Genomic DNA, 16,439 nt, shown 5'->3' with positions numbered 1-16,439 from the left:
GCGGAGTGCCGTTACACCCCCTAGCTGTGCCGATATCCACGATATACCACGGCTTCGAGTTCCATAACGCTTTTATACAACGGTTCTATCTATCTATCAATATTTCACAGAAGAAACTTTTAATTAATGTATTTTAATGGAACCATGTTTTATTGTAAGTGTATTCATCCGCTGAACAGTTGTTTATCGCTTGCTAAGGGTTAGGGTTTAGCCGTGCGTGTATCATGGATATCAGCAAGGCTGGCACGCAAACTGACCAATAGAGACAATGGACCGGATCTATCCGTTGTATAATACTGTAGTAACTCACTACTCACTCTCTCCAATGAGATGCAGATAGCCCTGGACAGTGAGTGATCCGATCCAGAGTGATCCGATCCAGCTTGAAGCTCACACAAAAGAGTACATTGCCTGTTGTGATCATCTAGACAGCATTTTACAACCAAGCATACTCCTGCAAGACACTGTTTACGGCTCCCACTGTTCCTCACCGCTCTCATTGGCTGGCCTGATGACAGATGTATGTGTGTGTGTATGTGTGTGTGTGTTTTCCGTGTGTGTGTGTGTGTGTGAGAATATGGAGGGTGGAGCCTCCATCCAGGCCTAGTCAGAGGACACACCTGTTCCTGCAGCCTCTGGCCCACTGCCCTGGCCTGTCACCACAGCCTGTCACCGTGGTAACTGTCACCGTGGCCATAATAACACTGACCTTCTCCCGCCTCCTGCTAACGCTGTTGAATCAGGGCGAAGAGGGGTGTGTTCCAGCGCCAACACACACATCAGCACTTTGGGCCGAGTGTGTGAGTGTGTGTGTGTGTGCGTGTGTGCGTGCATGAGGGTGTGTGTGTGTGTGTGTGTGTGTGTGTGTGTGTGTGTGTCTGCGTGTGTGTGTGTGTGTGTATGTGTGTGTGAGAAGATGAGTCACTGTTTAGAAGGCTGGACAGGAGAGTGTGATGTTCTCGTAGTGTTCATGTGATGTTCCTGAGAGCATGTTTACATGACAGCTGTGGCACATGGCCTCTAATGAACAACACACGCTCCCTCTCCAGATTCGTCAACAAAGCCGGGGCTCTGTGACATGACTCACAGCTGGAGCCCCGAGCACTCTCAAGCTGGATTCCCAGCCCCAGCTCCAGCCCTATGTAGCCCCAGCCCCAGCCCTAGCTCCAGCTCCAGCCCTATGTAGCCCTAGCCCTTAGCCCCAGGCCCTAGCCCCAGTTCTAGCCCAGCAGCTCCAGTCCCAGCCCTAAGTAGCCCCAGCCCTTAGCCCCAGCTCCAGTCCCAGCTCCACCCACAGCACCCACCCACAGCACCCACCCCCAGTCCCAGGTCAGCAGCACCCAGCCCCAAGCTCCATCCAGCCTCTGCATAGTTTCCATTCCACATGAGCTACTAAGTCGGTGGGAGTCAGAGGGAGTGGAGCAGCTCGAGCCATGGTCGTCAATAGAGAAACAAACACCCACAGGCTTGCAGCAGCAGCAGCAGCAACACCAGCCCTCTGTGTGTCGTACGTTCGCCAGACTCCCATCGTTTATGAGGCGTGGCACAGGAATGAGAGAAATGTCTCACCAGATGGCCTGATGCACTACCCACAGAGGAGCACTGAGGAGTATGCAGGGGAGAGAGGTTTACCCGTCTACTGCCTAGCCACAACTGAGTGTCACTGTATGAAACACTACACTACTACGCTGTGGAAACACAGCCCCAGTCAGGACACTGTATGTGGGTGTGCTGTGGGTGTGCTGTTTCCTTGATTCTGAGGACACTCCAGGTCACAAACTGTTCATAGATTAGTCATTGCAGGACTCACCCAATACAAGAATCTAGCTAGGAGTTTTTTGTTGTTGTTGTTGTTGTTTTTCTTACTGTTTTGTTTGATTGGATTCAACATTTGAACCTTTCACAACCTTTCGTCAAGATTGCTGGAGTTCAGAAATACAGACCTCATGTAAGAAAGAATCGAAATCCACCACCCACTTAGCTGCTGCAAACGTTGAACAAACCCCTCTGTATGTCTTGGCACAGAGAGGAAATATCTTTGTTCAAGAACCCAGCAACTTTTGTCTTTATCATATGCATTATTTATGAGTAAGAGCTGCACTTCATCTGTAGTTTAGCTGACCTAGTTACTGCACAGTCGTTTGCCTTGTGTTGCATGTGCAGCGCAGTACCGTGCTGTGTGTCTATCTACCCTCGCCACATGGCAGAAGAAACACAGCACACTCAGGCCACAATACGAACACTTTCAACATTCTTTATTCAAAGCCTTTGGACTGAGACTGTGATATTATTGTTAACTTTTCCATCATATATCAAGAGTTCAAAGAAGATTCAATAATATAGTAGCACTATATTATTATTATTATTATTACTAGGGGGGTAGTTCTCTTCGGAAAGACATCTATGTTTGTGACAGCAACACGGTTGACTTGGTGTTTACTTGTCATGTGTGAGACAAGGGTATCTTAATGAGGGGCACCGTTGCATAGAGAGACACATAGACAAACCTCAGTTCTTTCAGGATGGTGTTGACAAAATGCTCATGCATCATTAAGCACTCCCAAAGGGCATTCTCTTAACTCACTTCAGGAGAACGCCATTATTAAGCTTTGTAACCATACAAGCCTTTAAGTGTGAATCATGATATTGCTTTACAGAGCACAGATGAGTGGGCGTGCGGGTGGAGGTGGAGGTGGGGGTGGGGGTGGCGGAGAGGCATGAAAATACTGTAGCAGTATGACATCGTAAGTCACAATCCCAAGTCCCCTGTGAAACACTATTCAAGCCCTTCTTCCCTTGGGAGGTCATTTGTGTGAGGGGAATCATGGAAATATGATTCAATGACTCATTGAAAGTCTGTGTGTCTGAGTATAAGACACAGCAGTCTGGGGTTGGGGCTGCCCCTCTAATGAACGGAAATCTGAGAAGGAATGTATTTTGATGAAGACAGTACAAAGACTCACACTTTTGATATCATAATATCATGAATAAATCAGTTAAACGGAATCGTCTCATCTTATCTCTAGCTTTGCATACATTTGCTTCCGGTTACAGTTGAGTCTGTTTTTAGTCGTTATTGTGTTCGATGCTGAGAGGAAACATGGATACTCTTACTTTCTGTATTTTTACTGAAGGTTGTTCAGCAGCCAGCTGATCACCTCGGTTCTTCTGTCCCAGGCCACCCCCCTGCTTTAGTCCATGGCTTCAGTAGCAGGAGAGGCGAGGAAGATACGAGGGATGCAGAAAAGCCTGGAACACAAGACAGGAATATCAGCTAAAAGAAAACTACAACAACTCCCTCTATACCGGAGCTAGAGAATCATACAGTGACAGCATAGATTTACTTCAGTTAATGGGTTGAGTTCATTTTTAGACTTTCTTAACAATAAGGTACAAATGCCTCAAGTGTTTAGTTTAACTGTGTTACCCCATCAGAACCTAAAAGCTTGCTTCAGTCCATTGTTTATAACAATGTGATTTCAAACAAACACTTTGAAACCTGGTTAAATCTATAATGTTGGTCTGATGGATGGTCGGTCCTTGCATCCATAGGTCACTTTATGAATCTGAGTTACATTTCTCCAAGTGGGGAGACCACTTTGTTGTTGTTTGAATCCCAGATCTCCCTTTGACCCAATCTCCCACTGACCTGTTTCACATTGATTTAAGGGATATTAATCCTCAGCAGAAATCAGTACTAACACAACTGTACATAAACACAGTCACAATAATCATACATCAACCACAGACTTCCCGGATTTATTTTTTATTTTTTTAAATGAACTTCATTTCTGCCTATGTAGCACTTCTATACACACTTTGGTAGGTTCAGCAAATAATCCAAGCAATCGTTTTGCTTTCAGCTTACTCTTAAGGGTGGACGTCTTACTTTAGCATCAACGTAGATTCAGCTTCTTTTTAGAATATGCAGGGGTAGACTCCTCAAGGTGTGGGTCTGTAAGTGCAGAGCAAGCTTCATCTCTGCTCTTACGTAAGAGAGTGCTACTCTAACTACAGTAATGCTGATGCCAGTACCGGTAGAGAGTCCTGCGTTAGCTTGACGACCTGCTCACTGGACAGAGTCAGCCCTCTGATGAAGAGGCAGTCTCACGCAGCACCACACCAGACAGAGGAATGGAGAAACAGTCATTCTATGAGATCATTCCGTTTAGAAATGCGGAAATTAGCCAATGGAGAGCGAGAGTAATAGAATGAGTCAGAATAACACCAATGTTTACGTGTGTGTCTGCATGTGTGTGTGTGTGTGTGTGTGCATCATCAGATGAGCCTGAATGGCACAGTGCACACACTATGACATAAACAGAGTGTGTGTGTGGGGGGCATGCAGTCCTTAGTCTGTGGAAACATTGAGGCCCTTGCTCAGGCAAGAGTGGGCACAAAGGAAAGAGCCTATCACCGGCACTGCTTTCACACACACACACACACACACACACACACACACACACACACACACACACACACCCTACAGCAGACCACTGATCTTCCACTGCAGCCCACGCCACTACTCTCATCTCCTAGGCAGCAGCGTTTGGAAGGACTGAGGAGCTAATGTCACTCATAAGTGGGGACCAAAATATCTCACGGCACAATGCATAATTCAGAGAAATCCCAGGAACGTTTCATATACAGTACATTTCCTGTTCCTTCTCTTTTCTCTATGTCTCATCTTTCTCTCACAGCATCTTCACATACAAACAGCTTCACGTCACAGCTTCAAAATTGGTGATGGTAGAGGTGAAGAAGGTGTCGCTAAGCCACGCCCCAAAATAGAAATTGTCCAATCATGTCACAGCAAAAGTCATGACAGGCAGAAAACTCGGACAAACAACAACAAACAACTCGCTAATATCTGATGGTAACAAAATAATCTTGTCATCTTTAAAAAACACGTCTATTACTTGTTGTGGTAAATCAGAAATCAGAAATGTGCCAATTGTAAGTCATTGAATGTCATTCAGTCACGGTCGGTCAGTCAGTCACTGTCAGTGAAGCGTTGTTTGTTTGTCCGAGTTTTCAAAGGGGGCGTGGCTTAGCGATAGGTCCAAAGCAACATAAGAGTACAGAAGCAGTAGCGTAATTTGTGGACAGAGTAGGGATCATGACCTAGTTTTGGATGAAGGCTACTTTGGCCCTGACGGCCCTTTTCCACAGTCACTTTCGGCACTGGTGCTTGGCCCAAAGGCTCATCATCCGTTTTGCGTTTCTATCTCTGAGAACAGCTCTCCTCCCCCCCCCCCCCCTTCACCCTCTTTTTTGGGGACTTGACGTGGGGATTTGGGACATAGCCGTGCAATGTTTAACTATGCCCTACTACCCGTTGTTTGGCTAGGCCTGTCTATGGGCCTGCTACACACACGCATGACATCACAGTTCCTTTGGTTTGGAGTCTCATTTAGAAGCATTTATATGCACTATTAAGTTTGCTGAGCTGCGGGAAAGCACCCGGAACGTACAACTCCTCTCTGAGCCTGAGAGAAAATAGACATGGGGAGGTGGACAGATACCATGTGGAGGGATGGAGGGAAGAGGCTGGTACCACCAGTGTTTCACTCTACTCCTCCACCCCCTCACAACACACAGTACAGGGGAAGTTAGCCTAGCATAGTCCTACCCAACCTGGCCCCCCTGTATAGCAGTTGTGGTCAAATGTTTTGTTTTCTTTCTTGTTCAAATGGCCTATACCATAGGCTGCTGTTGAGGAGGCAGTATTGGGAATCAGTAACAGTAAAAGCGAGCAGTGTGTTCAGTAATTGCTTTCATACAGTGCACGAACAACTGCACTCCTTGCTTGTGCACGCGCACGTACATGAGCACACGCACACATGCGCGTGCGTGTGCACAAACAGACACAAACACACACACACACACACACACACACACACAGAGGCATATAGCGGTGTGTACTGCCCACGCTCCATATTTAGGGCATGTTTGCAGGCTGTAAAACACAGAGAGACAGGAAGGATGCCTCTTCATCATCTGCCTGCACAAACAGAAAGGGCCCGAGTCCACTGTCACTCCTCAGTGCCTGGCCCCCACCCCCACCCTCCACCATCCTCCATCTACCCTCCACCATCCTCTATCTACCCTCCGCCATCTACCCTCCTCCTTCCAGCCTCCACCCTCCATCCTCCTCCCTCCATCCTCCTCCCTCCACCATCTACCCTCCTCCCTCCAGCCTCCACCCTCCATCCTCCTCCTTCCACCCTCCACCATCCTCCATCTACCCTCCACCATCTACCCTCCTCCCTCCAGCCTCCACCCTCCATCCTCCTCCCTCCACCCTCCTCCATCTACCCTCCTCCCTCCACCCTCCACCATCCTCCATCTACCCTCCTCCCTCCACCCTCCTCCATCTACCCTCCTCCCTCCACCCTCCACCATCCTCCATCTACCCTCCTCCCTCCACCATCCTCCATCTATCCTCCTCCCTCCAACCTCCTCCCTCCTCCCTCCCCCCTCCACCCTCCTCCACCACACAGCAGCAGGCCCCATGGCCCACTAACTCCACAGGCCTCTGAGCGCTGCTCAGATACAGTGCTTTACTTCTGGCGTGACCGACATAGACTCATATATTTAAGTGTGAATAAAGTCACAGTTGAGGGCCGTTAGGACCGGCAACCTCTCAGCTGTGACTTTATTCACGATAAAGAATGCCTTATTTATTTTATACAATGGGAAATGACAACGAAAATTGCAAACAAAGTGTTTATTTTGTGATAGATTGAGATGGTTTATGCCCTGCGCTTAGCAATATAGTTCACAAAATGACGACTGCTGTCAAGGTAATGTGATAAACACATCTTTGTTCTTCGAGTGTTTGCCCAGGGATATTACCGCAACATAGTAAACAGGTGAAAAGCAGCACCTGGTCCTCCAGGTTGGGGGTTGGGCGTGGGGCCAACAACCCCATCCCGTAGAAAACAATCCGTTACAAAAACGTTGACAACAGAACAGACCTCAGCCCTGGAAGAAGAAGGATCCTCAATGAGAGGAAATATGACGCTGTGTGATGAAAGCTGTCAAGTCACAGAAGTCACAGAGCTGAAACCCCTTCTGTCAACCAGAGACATACGAATTGGAACATGGAACGTCAGGACCTTGTATGAGACCGGAAAAACCATACAAGTAGCAGCAGAAATGAAGAGGTACAAACTAGATCTTTTAGGAATTAGTGAGTCACGATGGACACAATCTGGACAACAAAGACTGCAGACAGGAGAGCTGCTACTCTACTCTGGGCACGAAGAAGACAAAGCCCCTCACACTGAGGGGGTTGGCCTTTTGCTATCAACAACAGCAAAGAAAGCACTGATTGGATGGGAGGCACATGGATCAAGAATTATAACAGCCACCTTCAGAACCAAGAAAAGGAAAATCAAGTTGAACGTGATACAATGCTATGCACCAACCAATGACAGTGACGATGGAAAAAAGGATGAGTTCTACAACAGACTGCAGAGCATCCTGGATCAACAAAAAGGAAAAGACATCAACATTCTCATGGGGGACTTCAATGCAAAGATTGGCAGAGACAACACAGGCTTCGAAAAAGTGATGGGAAAGCATGGCCTAGGAGAAATGAATGAGAATGGAGAGAGATTTGTGGACACCAGTGCCCTGAACAACCTGGTTATCGGAGGAAGCGTCTTCCCACATAAGAGGATCCACAAGGCAACCTGGGTATCACCGGATGGAGTGACCGAGAACCAGATAGACCACTTCTGCATAACCAGCAAGTTCAGGAGATCACTACAGGACCTGCGAGTAAGGCGAGGAGCAGACATAGCATCCGACCACCACCTACTAAGCGCTATGCTCAAGTTGAAACTGAAGAAGCACTGGATGGAAACAACATCAAAGAAACAGAAATTCAATGTCCACCTCTTAAAAGACACACAGACAAGAGAAGTGTTCACACTGAAGCTGAAGAACAGATATCAAGCCTTGCAAGATCTAAGCAGTGACGAAGGAGACCAGCAAGACCAATGGGAAAGGATAAGGGAAACCCTCATAACAACATGTAAGGAAGTGATTGGAATAAAGAAGAGAAACCATAAAGAGTGGATATCAGCAGAAACACTACGCAACATAGAAGAAAGGAGACAGAAAAAGACAGACGTTAACAACAGCCGAACAAGGGCAACCAAGGCAAAAGCCCAAAGAGAGTACACTGAGGCAAACAGAAAGGTCAAAAGAAATGCCAAGAAGGACAAGCGAAACTACATCGACAACCTGGCTAAAGAAGCAGAAGAGGCAGCAGCAAAAGGAAACATGAAGGAACTGTATGACACCACCAAGAAACTGTCCGGAAAGTTCAGCAGACCAGAACGACCAATCAAAAACAAGGAAGGAAAGACCATCACAAGACTGGACCAACAGCAAGAGGGATGGGCAGAGTATTTTGAAGAACTCCTGAATAGACCGACACCACATAACCCCCCGGACATTCAACCTGCGGAGACTGACTTAGTCATCAACTGTGGAAAGCCCAGCAAGCAGGAAATCCAACAGGCCATTGCACAACTAAAGAATAGTAAGGCAGCAGGACCAGACAACATCCCTGCCGAGGCACTGAAGGCAGACATAGACACCTCGGTAGAGATGCTACACCCCCTGTTCGAGAAGATATGGGAGGAAGAGGAAGGGCCAACAGACTGGAAAGAAGGCTACTTGGTCAAAATACCTAAGAAAGGAGACCTCAGCCAATGCCACAACTACAGAGGAATCATGCTTTTATCAGTGCCAGGAAAAATCTTCAACAGAATCCTCCTCGAGCGAATAAAGAAAGTGGTGGATCCGCAGCTAAGAGACCAGCAGGCAGGCTTCCGACCCAATAGATCATGTGTAGACCAGATTGCAACCCTCCGAATCATAGTTGAGCAATCATTGGAATGGAACTCTCCATTATACATCAACTTTGTAGACTACGAGAAGGCATTTGACAGTCTCCACAGAAACACCCTCTGGAAATTGCTTCGACACTACGGCATACCAGAAAAGCTTGTCAACATCATGAGGAACTCCTATGAAGGAATGACCTGCAGAGTCATACACAGCGGGCAGCTCACACGAAGCTTCCAAGTGAAGACCGGAGTAAGGCAAGGCGGTATACTGTCCCCCTTCCTCTTCCTCCTGGCCATTGACTGGATATTGAAGACCACAACGGCACAGAGGAGAAACGGGATCCAGTGGACACTCTCAACACAACTGGACGACCTAGACTTCGCAGACGACCTTGCCCTACTATCCCACAGTCGACAACAGATGCAGGAGAAGACAAACATACTGGCAGACACCTCAACACAACTAGGCCTCAACATCCACCAAGCAAAGACCAAAATCCTAAAGATCAACACAAACAACGAAGACCCAGTAAACCTGGAGGGAACAGCACTCGAGGAAGTAGAATCCTTCACCTACCTAGGTAGCATCATAGACAAGAAGGGTGGCACGGAGGCAGATGTCAGAGCAAGAATCAGCAAGGCAAGGGCCTCATACATCCAACTAAAGAACATCTGGAGCTCCAAGGTAATCAGTCAGCGGACAAAGATCAGACTCTTCAAATCCAACATCAAGCCAGTACTCCTATACGGATCAGAGACGTGGAGGACAACCAAGATCACAATGACTAGAGTGCAGTCATTCATCAACAGATGCCTGAGGCGGATCCTGATCATCCACTGGCCAGATACCATCAGTAACAACGATCTCTGGCAGAGAACGGGCGAACAACCAGTGGAAGAACAAATCAAGAGAAGAAGGTGGGGATGGATCGGCCACACACTACGCAAACCAAACACCAGCACCACCAGACAAGCCCTTAGATGGAACCCCCAAGGCAAAAGGAAGAGAGGCCGGCCCAAGAACACCTGGCGCAGGGACTTGGAGACAGACATCACACAGAGTGGACTAACATGGAAACAGCTGGAAAGCAAAGCACAGGACAGAGGACCCTGGCGAACTGTTGTCGACGGCCTATGCTCCTCCAAAAGGAGCGATAGGCGTAAGTAAGTAAGTATAGTAAACAGGTAAAACGCGTCATAAACGTGTTACTTTATCAGGGAATAAAACATTGCTTTGAATGCCTCTCAGCCAAACACATGATTGTTCTGATTAACGCGTTGCATAAATGAATGCAAGGGCAGTAGCGTTTCTCTGGATAGTACAGTAGAATGTAATGTCTTGTCTTCTATTGCAGACCATGACTGTTGCTAGTGATGGAACATTACTGTAGATAGTGTTGTTCCGATACCATTTTTTGATCCCGATACCGATACCGATACCTGACCGTGCAGTACTTGCCGATACCGAGTACCGATCCGATACCACGGCGTTTGAAAAAACAAAACAAAAAAACATGTTTTTTGAGCCGCATACTCACCTCGATGTAAAATTATTGCTAACACTTAGTCTGGCACTGCTCAAAACCTTTGTAAAACTCGTAGGGCCAGTTCCACAGACAAGGCTTAAGCCTAGTCCTGGACTAAATCACACTTTCAATGTAAAATCTCTATTGAACATGCTTTTTAGTCTAGGATTAGGCTTAATCCTTGTCTGTGAAACCAGCCCGTAAAGTTTTTGTAAAACTTAAGTAAAAAAAATAAAAAAATAAAAAAAATTGTAAAGTACTCGCCAATACCGATACCAGCATTTTTGTCAGATCTACACAGATCTACACTTTGAGCTGCAACATTTGCAGGAAAAGCGCTATACAAATAAAAGTTATTATTATTATGATTATTATGATTTTTATGATTATTATGATTATTATGATTATTATTATTATTATTACAGTGCATGCAACCACTAAAGTTAACCCTGCCACTGGCCTACCACACAGAGGGCTTTCTAAAAGTACACTTGTCCTCGACCACCATCCTCACTGCTTAACGAGGAGAGAACAAACACAGCTTAAAGGCATGCTTCCTCTCACACTTGCTCCTTCCAGGGGCTGATGAGCTGTGTTCACAATGAGAGCCAGTGATTTATTCACACATACAATACTGTATCACACAGCACAGTGTGTGTGTGTGTGTGTGTGTGTGTGTGTGTGTGTGTGCGTGCGAGTGTGTGTGTATGCAAGTGTGTGTGTGTGTGTGTGTGTGTGTGTGTGTGTGTGTGTGTGTGTGCGCGAGTGTATGTGAGTGTGTGTGTATGCAAGTGTGTGTGTGTGTGTGTGTGTGTGTGTGTGTGTACGTGAGCATTATCAAGCCTGAGTCTGACCCTACACCAGGGCAAGACAGCCTCTGCCACAGGTATCCATTTGGAACACTCCCACTTCCTTGGAAGGCTTCCACACATAGAATGCCGTGCCGTGCAAAATCTGCGTGGCACCACTCAAGGATTACCACAACACAAGCTTTGCATGCATTTATTTCAACCTCACTGACTGACGGGAGATCATTTGCATTAATAAGGTGGTGGGATTGGTGAATTAGAATGCATGGGGAATATTAGATACTGTGGGCTTTCATTCTGACACATGGCTGCCTTCGACAGCATGAGTCTCCTCGTTATCATGACCAGCATGTTCCTCAGATGGAGTATGACCATCAAATGATGCCAGCAAAAGGTGAAGCAGTATCCTGGCCTAAGGATATCCCCTCCCCCTGGTGTCTTAAATGGACTGCACTTATATAGCACCTTATTCCAAAGCGCTTTTCAATGGCTTCTCATTCACCCATTCAAACACACATTCACACACCAATGGCGGCAAGCTACCATGCAAGGAGCCGGCCCGCTCATTGGGAGCAATTTGAGGTTCACTGTCTTGCCCAAGGACAGCTCAACATGTGGACACAAGGAGCCGGGGATCGAACCGCCGACCTTGCGATCATTAGACGCCGGCTCTACCTCCTGTATGCATCAAACTAAAACAGATAACCTAGATGATGAGAACAGACTTGCATCTGATTTCACAGCTCAAACCTAATCCTCTGTGCTAATGAGGTTGCTGGTTAGCTTAGTGCAGTAATATCTCAGATAGAGTTCTCTCACCTTCTAATTAGCAGGCCAATGTTCTCCCCCATCCCCGGGTAATCTGTCACCATGATGTAGAGAGTAGCTTCTCTGACCAACACCGAACATGTATGTCAAGGCACCTGTCCAAAACTATTTTGCGTTAGCTTTGCCTTAGTGCTAACCGGACCCAGTAGCCTTAGTGCTAACAGCACATACTGGCCTCAATACTAACAGGAACCAGTGGCCTCAGTGCTAACAGGACCCAGTAGCCTCAGTGCTAACAGGACCCAGTGGCCTCAGTGCTAACAGGACCCAGTAGCCTCAGTGCTAACAGGGCCCACTGGCCTCCTCCTCTCACTGCTGAGGTTTGTGTTTTTGAGCAGCTCAGCAGGTCTGGGGGGTCAAGTAGGTTTCCCTGCCCAGGTCCAGATCCCCACCGCAGGCCAGAATGTGAACAGGAAGAGAGGCTGGGAGGGCCCACCAAGACGGGGGCTGTGGAGGAGTGGAGCCACAATGGATGCTGTTAAAACACAGCAGCAACACTCAGCCATTCACAGGCCCTGCAGGCCAGGCTGTTTAGACAGGGGGCCACAGGCCAGCAAGGTAAGAGCAAGCTAACATTTTTGACATTTCTCACTATTTTAAGAGTTATTGAGCTATACCTCAAAAAAACACATTGAGGAGAAAGGTAGAAAGAAAACATTTATACATCTGAGGAGAAACACACAACCCACGCCTATATGCACACACAGGCATATGGAAACATCGGTGACATGAAATAGAATAAAACCCTTCAGGCGTAATGGGTCATTTGACTGTGATGGGGATACTTGTAGCTGAGACAAGGGTTTCCATAGGGAGACGTAGGTGGTGGTGGGCGCCCACATGGTAGGAAGATATACAGCAGTGGGCGGTGGTTGTAGTAAAAAAAAAAAAACTCCAATCACACATGCTAGCTACATTTTCTCTGGCCCTCACATAAATGCTCAGAAAATATACAAATGGAAACTAGAATGGATGTACCGGTAGTTGAGGGGATGAAAAATGGTATCCGTATACTGTAGTTTGAAAAAAGAAAAAGCATGGGCCATCAAATGATATAAAGCAATCCAATACAGAACCACTGAAAAGTAATGCCCTGTTGAGGCTAGTTTATCTTTGGTTGGAAAACGTACAGGACAAATACTAATTAGTATTCAGCAGCACTCCTCCCAAGGAAGTGTATCTATGTCAGCACACACTTGAGCGCACACTCAGACTGTCTGCCTCTGCTGCCACCAACCAATGTAGCCCGCCTCCCACTGGAGGACTCGGTCTATTCACCGACTACTCGCTAAACAGCAAAGCAGGTATCTCAGAGACCTATTCATCGCCTATCAGAATGGTCTCTAGGAAACCATATAAAAAAGAAACAATGGACTAACCTCTGAACAATATTTTGTGTACTTTAAGATGTACAACTGTCAAACAAGGTCTGCAGCGCTGATGTAAAAATAGATGATGTATGTCTGGTACATAACATAAGTTAGTACAGTATATGGCATCGAACAGAATACGAATGCTTGCTACTCGGTGAGGGAAAGTATTTCATTTAAGAACCCTTCTTCATTTTGTTAGGCTATATTAGGGCTGGGCAAACGTTCAAAAATTATTTTTCGATAATCGCAAGAATTAACGATCAATTATCGATTAATCGATAAGCTTTTTTTTCATATAAAAAAAAAAAAAAAACTAGGGCAGAAATAACAAGCATGTTTTCCTTGGGGAAAAAACGTTTGTGTGTTGCTATTGCACACATTCATTCATTCACATTCAAACTAGACACTACAGTCAGATAACAATCCTCTTAAACAAGGCAGTGAGTAGCCTAAATTGTTTAACTTAAAAACACATTTTACGTTATAAATAAAAATATAGAAAATAAGTAACTCACCATAGGAGCAGTAAAAAAAACAGTTACTCACAAATAGGAGGATGACTGAAAACGTTAGTGTCCTTAAGAGCGTCCAGCTTAACTTAAATTTAAACTCCAGCGAGAGACTGTAGGCGGCAGGCCTACTGGTTCTTGTTCAGAAAGATGATCATGTTAACATGTTCAGGGGTGAGAGACGAACGCAATCTGGTGACAGTTAGGCCAGCCTATTATAAAAAATAAAAAAATAAAAAATGTATATATATATATATATATTAATGATTATCGATCAAAATATTTTGTGATCGACCAAGATCCTTATCGATCAATTATCGATCGTCGATCATTGATGCCCACCCCTAGGCTATATTTAGAAAAAGGATGTCAGAACCCAATCTTATTGAGTTGGTGAAGGAGAGGAGGTCTTGTTCCAGTCAAATGCGGCGGGTTTGAAAAATAATGACTTTCTTGAAGTTTGTGTCCTTTTTTGATCCTTGAAAAGCGAATCCGTTACCCAGTTCAAAGAACATGAGTTTGGTAGGATAGGAGCCAAAAAGAGGACAGATCTTAGTGATTCTCAGGATCTCCTCCTGAGTGAGTAGTGGAGTAGTGGAGTAGCAGAGAGGACAGACGGAAGGTTGCTTCAGTACAAGTGTAAATAAGACAGAGGTTTGGGGGGGGTTGCACAGGGAGCTGGACATGGGCACCAGAGATCATCAATGAGGAGGAATTGAAGTAGTTGGCGACACTACACTGTAACCTATCTGAATTATCATTAGCACCACTGTTGTGTATCATGCAGCTAAATAAGGGGAGTCGTCATCTTTACATTAATAACACGGAAAATGACAGTAGCTTTGCAACTGTGTCTTTCATTGGAAACGATGACACAGTAGACTGAAATAACAGGTTAGTCACCAAGCCAGGGAAAACAATGAGTCTGTGGTCTAATGATGAACAACAGGAACCATGCAAGCAAACAGAGTACCTCTCCTCTCATTCAGTCTCCTCTCGTACAGAACTGAGCACTTCAGGAATGCTCAATAAACCATTGAACTGTCACGAGAGATAGAGAGAGAGGGAGAAAAGGAGAGAGAGAGAGAGAGAGAGAGAGGTGTTTTGTCACTCTTTCACTGCTGTGAAATCAATTATTTTAACTGACAAAGTGTAAAACCAGCTCAGAGAAGTGGAAGATGAATTGCTGATTTTTTAGGACCTGATCTCACATCATGTGGAGCTGCTGCAGAACCTGCCACTGACAAGCCATCTGCTGATACCTACAGGTATCTGCTTGAGAGAGGAGAGGACATGTTGAATTATAATAGTTTCCAGACTGTTCTCCATCGAACAAGCAACGGTCCGTAACGACACCCTGCTGGGAGGGCAGATTTTGTTTTTCTCTCCCTCCACAGAAACAACCTCTTATATTCATCAACTGCTATATCACATATCACAGGCTATTACATGTATGTCCATGGCCCAGTGAGAGTGTGATTACAAATCTTACAGAATCTTATAAACCTGGTCATAGTGGTACACTAATTAACAGTTGTGGTTAATTGCTTTTCTAGTGCACTGAGATGCCATGAAATATGTAGACCTTCTGTTTTTTATCAGACAAATAGAGCTGAGCAGCTGCGAAGGGGTGGGGGATGGGGGGGCGGGCAGGGGGCTCCCGCTTCACACAGATGTTTGCGTGATGCCATATGGGGCAATAAGAAACCAATACAATATTAAACAAAGCTCATGAATAAGTCATTTTATATCTTCTGTGACTCTGCACTCTCTATTAGATAAAGGCTCAGGAGCTGAGGCCATTGGTCCTTCCGGAGGGCTGGCACCACTCCCAAGCACCTCCGGAGAGGAGGCCCAGCTGCAGACGAGACAGGCAAGCCTGATGAAATCTGACCACCAATTACAAACAAAACAGGAGGAATAGCCTCATCCGCTGAGGATCACACAGAAGGAAGTCAGCGGGCGTTGGGAGGCAGAAGACAAAACTGGTACCGACGGAATTCCAGTCCCCGATGTCTGGCGCCAGGAGAAGACGACCATTCTCTTCTCTTCCTCTTACCCTGCTTGAATGTGGGAGAGAGACTATCTAGGATTCTCTCAAGCAATAATAATTTTAAAAAACATCCTCATTCTGCCGCAGACAGACACATCTCTCTGTCAATTCCGCTCTGACCACTTTGGCCCTAAAAGACAGGACACAGTACCAGTGGGTGCAGCGCCAGTCGCTTGGATGCTGGACTTTGGGTCAAACACAAATATGCTTAGAAGAATCATGCAGGACGAATGGAGCAGCTGTGTGTGTATCCGACTGGTAGATAAAACCCCCATGATCCCTCTTTCTTTCTCTCTCTCTCTCTCTCTCTCTCTCTCTCTCTCTCTCCTCAGACACACTCACTGCTGAGGGTTCTTACACAGGGAGGGAGACTGAGTTAGGCGGCAGTAAGACTCAGACATGATAGAGATATTTCAGACATCAGGCAGGATTTAGGGGATGATGCCATAATCCAGAGGTATGGAAGTGCAGATC

The sequence above is a fragment of the Nansenia antarctica genome (genome assembly GCF_963989245.1).
Source record: "Nansenia antarctica genome assembly, chromosome: 9".
NCBI lineage: Eukaryota > Metazoa > Chordata > Actinopteri > Argentiniformes > Microstomatidae > Nansenia > Nansenia antarctica.
Note: the sequence above shows the minus strand (reverse complement) of the source record.